Source organism: Bos indicus, chromosome 13 (assembly GCF_029378745.1).
Source record: "Bos indicus isolate NIAB-ARS_2022 breed Sahiwal x Tharparkar chromosome 13, NIAB-ARS_B.indTharparkar_mat_pri_1.0, whole genome shotgun sequence".
NCBI lineage: Eukaryota > Metazoa > Chordata > Mammalia > Artiodactyla > Bovidae > Bos > Bos indicus.
The window spans coordinates 74,890,274-74,899,232 of NC_091772.1; the positions used below are offsets into that span (position 1 = coordinate 74,890,274).

The following is an 8,959-nucleotide window of genomic DNA, read 5'->3' on the forward strand; positions in this document are numbered from 1 at the left end:
GAAAGGAATGTGGAGGTGCCTGAGACTTGGGGTTCAGAAAAGAGGTTTCTGGAGAGTGAGAAGTTCAGGGCAAAGATGGGGTATGGAAGGAGGGGCATGAGTGGGTGATGGAGGATGAGACAGGAGATGTGAGGACTGTGTGCAGTAACAGAGGGTAAAGGAAGAGCCAAAGGAGGGGAACTAGGTGCGTCTTCACTTGCTGTCTTCACTTGCTGCCCGGGGATGCCCCCAAGACTTCTTCCTTACTGCCCTGAGACACCTGTCTCCTTTCCCAGCCAAACCCCAGGGCTGGTGTGGACCCTCACACACAGGGCTCCTAAAACAGACGATGTCCCTCAGATGTGGGGTTCACATATTTGGGCTCACAGATGCCACAATATATTCTTTTCTTTCCTGGCATCAACTGAGCTGTTTGCATGATTGGCACTGCCCAGAGTGGCATCCACAGACCATTGTGAGAAAAAGCCATCATCTACTGATACCCCAATATTTTTTAAGGTTCGCTGTCAGCAAACACCACATTCGAAGCTCACCTCAAAATCTGATAGCTGCTAGGCTTGGGCTGACAGACAGACCTAGGATTCAGCTCAGTCTTAACACCCAGTGCAGATCTATAGCCTCCTAAACTTCACGCCTCCTAAACCAAGATCAGGCCCAAGCTGAGAGTTAGACTCTCCAGACTGACATCCCTCCAGGGGTGGGCTTCTACACATATTTGGCACAACTCCAGATTCAGACATCGTCTGGAACTAGACTCTAACCCTTAGCTTGAGCATCCCCAGCCTTGGGCTGCCCCCAGAATCCGAAGGGTCGCCCTCAGATTCAGGCATCCTCCCCCAAAGAAGCTCGGACCAAGCCTGAGGTCACTGCAGGCTCGGGCTCTCCCAGGACCCATCAGGGGCGATGAGACTGTTCACTGGCGATGACCAAGGAAGCAATGACCTGGGAAGCTTCGGGTCTGCCCTGGCCCTTTCTCCCAGGCCAGGAAGGCAGCGAGCTATTTTCATCTGTCACCCAGCTCCTGGTGCCTCATTTATCTCCCTTTCAATGGACTCGGGACTCACTTAAGGGAAGGCTTGTCTCATCTTTTCACCCCTTTGTTGCTTCCTCTTCCATCTAGAACCCTCCATCTTAGCTGGGCCTTTCCCCCTCCAGGTTTTAGAGAGGAGAGGGTAACATTTATTGCTCATCTTCTGTGTACCATGAGTGTGGTCTCATGGAACTCTCACCGTAACTGTTCTTTTTAAAACAATTATTGGTTTTTCTTTCTGGCTGTCCTGGGTCCTCGTTGCTGTGTGGGTTTTTCTCCAGTTGCAGCGCTCAGGCTTCTCACTGCGATGACTTCTCTTGTGGCAGAGCATGGGCTCTAGGGTGCTTGGGCTTCAGCAGTTGCAGCATGTGGGCTCAGTATCGTGGCTCCCAGGCTCTGGAGCAGACTCAAAAGTTGGGGTGCATGGGCTTAGTTGCTCTGAGGCTTGTGGGATCTTCCCGGATTGGGGGTCAAAGTTGTGTCTCGCACCTTGGCAGGCAGATTTGTTACCACTGAGCCATCAGGGAAGGCCCTCACCATAATCTTTTGAACTAAATTTTTATTATATCCATTTTCTTGATAAAGAAACAGAGGGACAGAGAGGTTAAGTCACTTGTCCAAAGCCACACAGCCCTGAAGTGTGGGAATTTTGTCTCTGTCAAGGTCCTGGTCCTTGTATGGGCTTGGGCATGCCCTCGGGTGGTGCGGCTCCAGGGGGTGCTGTGGCCTTTGGAGAAGGCACAGTGGGAAGGCTGCTGTTGTTGCTGAGCCCAAGTTTGTATTGTTTCCACATCGGCAAAACTCATTATTTCCAGTAGACAGGAGGATGGGGGGAACAGGGGAGCGGAGGACACCACAGTGAGATCAAGGACACTGGTTACCAGGGCCAGTAGCCGTGGGGGTGGCGGGGGCAGGAGCTGGCCTTTGCCAGAGACAGTGATGAATGGGTCGGGTCCCAGCGGCAAGGTGCTGAAGGGCAGAGACCGAGTTCCTGCGTGTGTGTGTGTGTGTCGGGGGTCAGAAATCACTGCCCCCCTGGGACTACCCCATCTTGAGTGAAGACCAGAGAGTCTATGGGACCTCTGGAAGACTCATAACCCCTGGCAGGCCCGACAGGATGCAGAAGGCAGGCTGGATCCCCGTCTGTGCCCCTCAGCTCTGCAGTTTCCTGCGGGACCCAGTGGGGTTTGAGGCTTGAACCAGGATCTGGGGCTGAATGAGAGAGAGCCTGGCTGCAGCGGGGAGCACGTGACTGTTGGAACCAGGCTGTATCCCTTCCCAGCTGGGTGACCTGGAGCAAATCATTTCACCCCTCTGAGCCTCAGTTACAAGTAAACAGGTGCAGTGAGGCTCATCTGCGGGGCGGTGAGGGTTGGAAGGTACGTGCTAAGTGCTCGTTCAGGAAACGGTGCTTTATATTACAAAGGGGTTACCATGCCAGCACTCTAAATGGCTGGCCCTGAAAATTGCCTCTAAAGGGAATAGGGATGGAACCCAAATCCCTCAGCTGAGAGTGGCTTTTTTTTTTTTTTAAAGAGAAACAAGTAATATAATCCTCAAAGGATTTTCCCTTTTGGCTCTAAAAAATAAATAAATAAATAAAACAACTAATATCTTCATTTCCATCCTCCCTTTTAAGCTAATTTGTGGAAAATTAAAACAGGGAACTCACGGTGGCTGGCATTTTAATTGGATCTTGACTGGCGTCCTCACTAGGATTCCCTGATTAGTGTCTTCAGTTAAATCCTCTATGCTTCTTTTAGCTGATTTTCTACCCTGGGCAGGGCCTGGGATAGGCAGGGCTGCCCAGGGCCCAGGTAACTTCCCATGCCAAGAAGAGGGCTTCAAGCTGGTACCCCAGATGCCCCAGGGGCTTCGGGGACAGAGTGACCCAGGTTGAAATTTTGGCTCTGTTACCTGATTGGGTGGGGGGGGGGGGTGGGAATCTGTGCAAAGGATTTGCAGGAGGCACCTGTGTCCTCAGCTGAGCCTGGGACACACCTGAATGAATTTACCTGGCACACACAGATGAGCAGCACGTGGTGTCTCCTTCAGTCCACCTCCAAGAGAGTTTGGGAGGGGGGCTTTCACAGGGCGGGAAGAATGGCCAGCCCTACCCTGCCCGTATGGCCCAAGGGCAGAGCTCCTACCTGCATCCATCAGCCTCGCAGTTTCTGGTTAAAAAGGCAGTTCAGGGACTTCCCTGGCGGTCCAGTGGTTAAGAGTCTGCCTGCCAATGCAGGGGACACAGGTTCGATCCCTGATCCAGGAAGATCTCACATGCCTTGGAGCCTCCAAGCCACCACTACAGATCCCACGTGCAAATACTGAAGCCAGCACACGAAGCATCGAAAACCTAACGCAGCTGGAAAAAAAAGCTCACTGCTTTTCCCACTTCCAGGATTTCGGAAATGAGACTAAGACATACAAAGACATACTGTGTCTTTGTTTCTTGAGTGCTTACTTCCTTTCAGACCTTCTTTTGTCCTCATGAAACTCCTGGAGGAAGAGACAGTTGTCTTCCCATTTTATGAATGAAAAAACTCAGGCTCAGAGAGGTTGACTTGCCACACAGCTAGGGTAAGTGGCAGAGCCAGAAATAGAATTCAAGTGTTTTGCCCCTCCTCTCCCCATAGCTTCCTCAACCAGCCTCAGTTCCCCAGTTTTGGATTAAAGTGTGTTTCCCCAGCCCTAGGTTTCCAGGGGTGTTCCTCCAGGGCCCAGATTTAGACCCCTGGGCTGGCGGGTGGGTGATGGGGTAAATGAGAGGAACCCCCAGCACCGCTGTGCCCCCACTCCCCCAGCCCACACGCCTGGCTGTAGGTGGGGCTCCCTCCTCTGCCCCGTGGGGGGACCTGCAATTAGTGCTAATCAGCCCCGGATAATTACTCAGCCCTGGGGAGGTGAGCACAGTGGCGGTGGGGGGTTCCAGCCCCGGCTCGCTCAGTGGGATGCTGGCACAACACTCTCCTTCCTGGGTCTGGGTTTCCCTGGCTACACTTGGATATTGTTTAAGCCAGTAGGTCTTTAACTCTGAAATGCAAGACCTGCCCACTTTCAAGAAAACTAGGGTGGTCACAGAGCTCCTGACCAGCGGTGTGGGCTCAGCCCGGTTGCCAGGTTTATAACCTGGTCCTGTCCTGAGCAGCTGGGATAACTCATTGAACCTGGGCAGCTTTCACTTTCCCCATCCATTAAGTGGGGATAAAATTAAAGCACTGACCTCTGATTTAAGTGACTGTTAGGAGCATGCATGCCCAGTCGCTAAGTCACATCCGAATCTATGTGACCCCATGAACTTCAGCCTGCCAGGCTCCTCTGTCCATGGGATTCTCCAGGCAAGAATACTGGAGTGGGTTGCCATGCCTTCCTCCAAGGGATCTTCCTGACCCAGGGATCAAACCTGTGTCTCCTGCACTGACAGGCGAATTCTTTACCACTGATCCACCATGGAAGCCCAACTATTATGAGAGAGGGGCCCAAATCCAAACGACTAGACCACCAGGAGTAAATGATTGTTAGGATGGGCTGCTGTCTATGGGGTCGCACAGAGTTGGACACGACTGAAGCGACTTAGTAGCAGCAGCAGCAGCAGGATTCAATGTGGTACCTGGGATAGTCCCTGAAATATGAGCGCTCAATTAATGGCAGCTAGGGTTAGAGAGCATTTTGTTTGCATCATCTTTTTTTTGTTTGTTTGTTTGCATCATCTTATTGAATTCTTTGAGCAGCTTGGTGAGTGAGGCATTATTACAGATGAGGCTCAGAGATAAGGTAGCCCTATACTTGGGGGAGCTGACATTCACTCGCTCTGAGCATTCCCTGGGCACTTACCAGGCTCCACACTCACTGCTGAAACAGACCACTCCCACCCTCTTGGGGCTCATATTCCAGCAATTTGAACACCCCCGCCCCCATCCTCAGCTTCCCTGGGAGGGACACCTCCCCACCCTCTTGCAGTAGCTGCGGAGGAATTAAGCCAGAGGGTCCCAACCAATGGATATCCTTGGGGTTTGGGTGCTTAATGACCCCCCTCCTCCTCATAACTATCTCATGTAAATTTCTTTTATAATTACACTGAAAGCTATCAAACTATCTAATTTAATTTCTTTGCGAAAATAAATAGCTAAAGTGGCCCTAGGTGCTGGCATAAATACTTCAAGCAGAACCATCCGGGATAGCTACTTATGCAGGCCTGACTGGCCGCAATACACACTTCATAAGTACATATTTATTGGGCCTGCCCGCCCCCCCCCCCGAAGCCCTCTCCCCTCTAAGAAGAGGCAAAGATTCTGCTGACTCAGCTGGAAGAAGAGGAAAGTGATTGGGGCCATGGTGGTAGCGAGGAGGAGGGGCGAGGGAACGGAGGAAAATATGCTGGGTAATTAATTATCCGTCTTTGTACATCCATAACTTTTTATTAAACAAATATGCAAATACTGCCTCTCCGCTGCCTTCGCCCGGGTCTGCCGTGGGGATGACTGTTAATTGGCGGCGGGGTCCGTGGGGAGGAAGCCTGTTTGAGAAGCAGGCCGGGGCTGGGCCAGCCTCCTTGCTCTCTCATTTGCCCCGTGGCTCCCCTGGTCCACTGGGCCAGCAGCATTACTCAGATATGCTTACACAAGGCCAGCGGATTGTGCCTTCTTATCACCTCTTGGCATTTCTGCCTTTCTTCCCGGCTGCCAAGGCTCAGGGTCAGGTGAAGACCAAGACTCCTCTCTTGTTCTGGCTTCTATCTACTTCCTCAGCCTCATTTCCGGTCCTTCTCGCTTTTGGCTTGTGTATCTCGGCCGCCCTGGCCTCCGACCTAACCTGCTCTCCCTCAGGACCTTTGCACTGGCTATTTCTCTGCCTGGAATGCTGGGTTCTCATGGCCAGCTGTTTCTTTTTTCTTTTTGGGCGGGGGGTGAGGGTTATACACCAAGGCATGTCCAATCTTAGTTCCCTGATTGGTGATAGAACCCACACCGCCTACCGTGGAAGCACAGGGTAGCCACTGTGCTACTGGACTGCCAGGGAAGTTCCTGGCCAGCTCTTTCTTGAATTTCAAGTTTAAGGTCAATGTGACTTATATGGCCACTTTTGTTTTTAAGCTACTTTGCTTTATGATTATTATTTTTCAGCACACCTATCATCTTGGTAATTTTCACTTTTATTTATTAGTTTTGTAAGTTTATTATTTCCTCCTGCCAGAATGTGACTTCCAGTAGAAAAGAGCCTTGTGTTATCGATGGCCAAATCTCCAGTGCCTAGAATGGTATACGTAGTTAGCCCGCCCTTGTTCAATATTCATGACCTGAATGGAAGGAAAAACCTCCTCACTCCTCTCCTTGCCCCCAGGCCCCCTCTTCTGTTCTCCACACCATTCAGGAGAGTCTTTTTAAAACACAAATCTTACCGTGGACAACCTTCCATGGCTCCCTAGTTCTTCGGAATGGTATCCAAGTTCCATTACCTGCCCCATTCCAACCTAGTCTCTTTACCTCTCCATGGAGAAGGCAATGGCACCCCACTCCAGTACTCTTGCCTGGAAAATCCCATGGACGGAGGAGCCTGTTAGGCTGCAGTCCATGGGGTTGCTAAGAGTCGGACACGACTGAGCAACTTCACTTTCACTTTTCACTTTCATGCATTGGAGAAGGAAATGGCAATCCACTCCAGTGTTCTTGCCTGGAGAATCCCAGGGACGGGGGAGCCTGGTGGGCTGCCGTCTATGGGATCGCACAGAGTCGGACACGACTGAAGTGACTTAGCATAGTATTACCTCTCCAACTCCTTCTTTATCCTCCAATACACTCACTGGCCTTCACACAAAGCATCATTCTTCCATGTGAGCCTTGGCACAAATGTTTCCAGCTGCCAAATTCTCTTCCATACCTCTGTTAGCTTGGCCAACTCCATCTTTTCTGCGTCTCAGATCAGGCATCACCTCCTCTAGGAAGGCTTTCTGCTTAATCTGCTATCCTCCCTGCCAATGCACCTTTTATCTTACTCTGGCTTTTCTGCTTCTCCCTGTCTAGATGGAGGTCTTTAGGAGGGTGGGGATGCTGTCTCCTTTCTCATCTTTCAGGCAACGATCGTGAAGCTGGGCGGGGTATTAATCAGGTTCTGGTTTGAGAACATGGATTCTGGTCCAGCCTCCCTGGATTCATACTCCAGCGCCTCGATTTACTGGCTGCGCTGGATAGCCACCAAGATGGTGCCCAGTAGGGTGGTGGCATCTGGTATTTATACCTGTGTGGAGCCCCTTTCTCTTGAGTGTGGGTTGGGACCTAGGGACTTACTTCTAATAGATACGATACAGTAGAAGTGACAGAATGTCACCTCTGCGAGTAGCTTATAAAAGGGTGAGAGCTCCCCTCTTGGACACTCTGTCTTGCTCCTTCTCTATGAGGGACAGCAGACAGCTGCCCTGTTGCGGACGGCCCTGTGGTCTCTGGAAGGGCACACATGGAAAGAAGCTAATATCTCTAGTCAATAGCAGGGAGGGCCTGGGACGCCAGGGAAAGTGTGCTGGAGTCCTGACCTACAGAAACTGTGAGGTAATCAATGCTTCTTGTTTACAGCTGTTACGTTTTCGGCTAATTTGCTACACAGTGATAGGGAACTAAATATTGACTAGGTGCTTGTGGGCAGGACCTTTCTGTGTCTCGGTTTCCATATCTGTAGAGTGGGGACAATAATTACCCCCATCTTGTGGGTTGTTGTGGGGATTAAATGAGTTCCTTAGAACAGTGACTGGCATATAGTGAGAGCTGCGTGAGTTTAGCTAGTCTCACATTGTTAGCACTTTGGAGGTGCTTAACAAGCCCTGAGCAGGAACAAACATGGTAAGAATAATAGTCCTTGTCTCTTGCTCTCTGGGCATGAAGTTCTAGCTTCTTGAGATGGCACTCAAGGCCTTTTACGATCCCTCAGACTCCTACCAGCTTCATCGCTGTGGGGCTGCCCACTGTGTTCAACTTACCACCTCTCATCTCATCCTTACAACATCCCTGTAAAGTAGGGACTGTCTTACAAATGTGGAGCTTGGGTTCAGAGAGGTTAAGTAACTTGCCCAAGGTCACACAGCCAGAACAAGATTAAACTAAGTTTTGAATTCAGGAATGTCTGCCTTCGGGTCTGGTTTATTTGTGTAGCCTCAGTGCCTCCCACAGGCCTGGCATAAAGTAAGAAGCACGTCCATGGTCACTGAACTGCCTGCCTGCCTGCCTGGATGAAGATTACCCCTTCCTCCACCTCCCATTTGTCAGGTGAAAAAGCAACAAAAAGCTCATGCAGCCAAGAGACTTTGGAGAGCAATGCTTAACCCAGAGGACCGACTCACCAATGGGCCCCTGGGGCATCAGCCCAGTGACCCTGCCCAGTGGCTGGCTTTAATAGAGGAGGAGGAGGCAGCGGGAGCCAGCAGGGAGAGCTGCCCATTAGCCCTAATTAGCAGCCCGTCTGGAAAAGAGCTTGGGCTGAAATTAAGATGCTGTCAGTGGGTCCCAGCTGGGTCGTAGCAGAGTGGCAGCTGCAACATTTCCAGAGCCTGAGCTTGAAACACTCAGCTGGGAAGGCCTCTCTGCCTGACTCCACCTGGACCCAGGGCCCTCGGGAGGCAGCCAGACCTCTCCCCCAGCGAGACGGTGATAAACTGAGAACCCCTCGAGTGTCAGAGCTTGAGCCAAGCCCCCACCGCCCTGGTTATCTCCATGGGTCCCCCCATAGCGCCTCTACACCCATTTTTCAGGAGAAACAGAGGCTTAGAGAGCTTTCATGGTGTGCTCAAGGCCACACAGCTAGAAGGGGCAGAGTTCCGGGGGGGCTCCTGAGACAGTGCCCCGAACCCAAGGCTGCGTGGGTGGGTGGGAGGGGGAGATCCTGAGCAGGGCTTGAGTGGCGGGAATGACCGGGGTGCAGGGGGCAATCTCTGGGCTTCAAGTC

The 8,959-nt window shown here is 51.6% G+C and overlaps 1 non-coding gene across 1 annotated transcript; it reads right to left on the reverse strand.

The window, feature by feature from the left end:
- Positions 1-390: 390 nt before the first annotated feature.
- LOC139186725 (small nucleolar RNA SNORD35) lies at positions 391-477 on the reverse strand. Its single transcript, XR_011570392.1, has one exon. It is a non-coding gene; the product is annotated as a small nucleolar RNA SNORD35 (small nucleolar RNA).
- Positions 478-8,959: the final 8,482 nt, after the last annotated feature.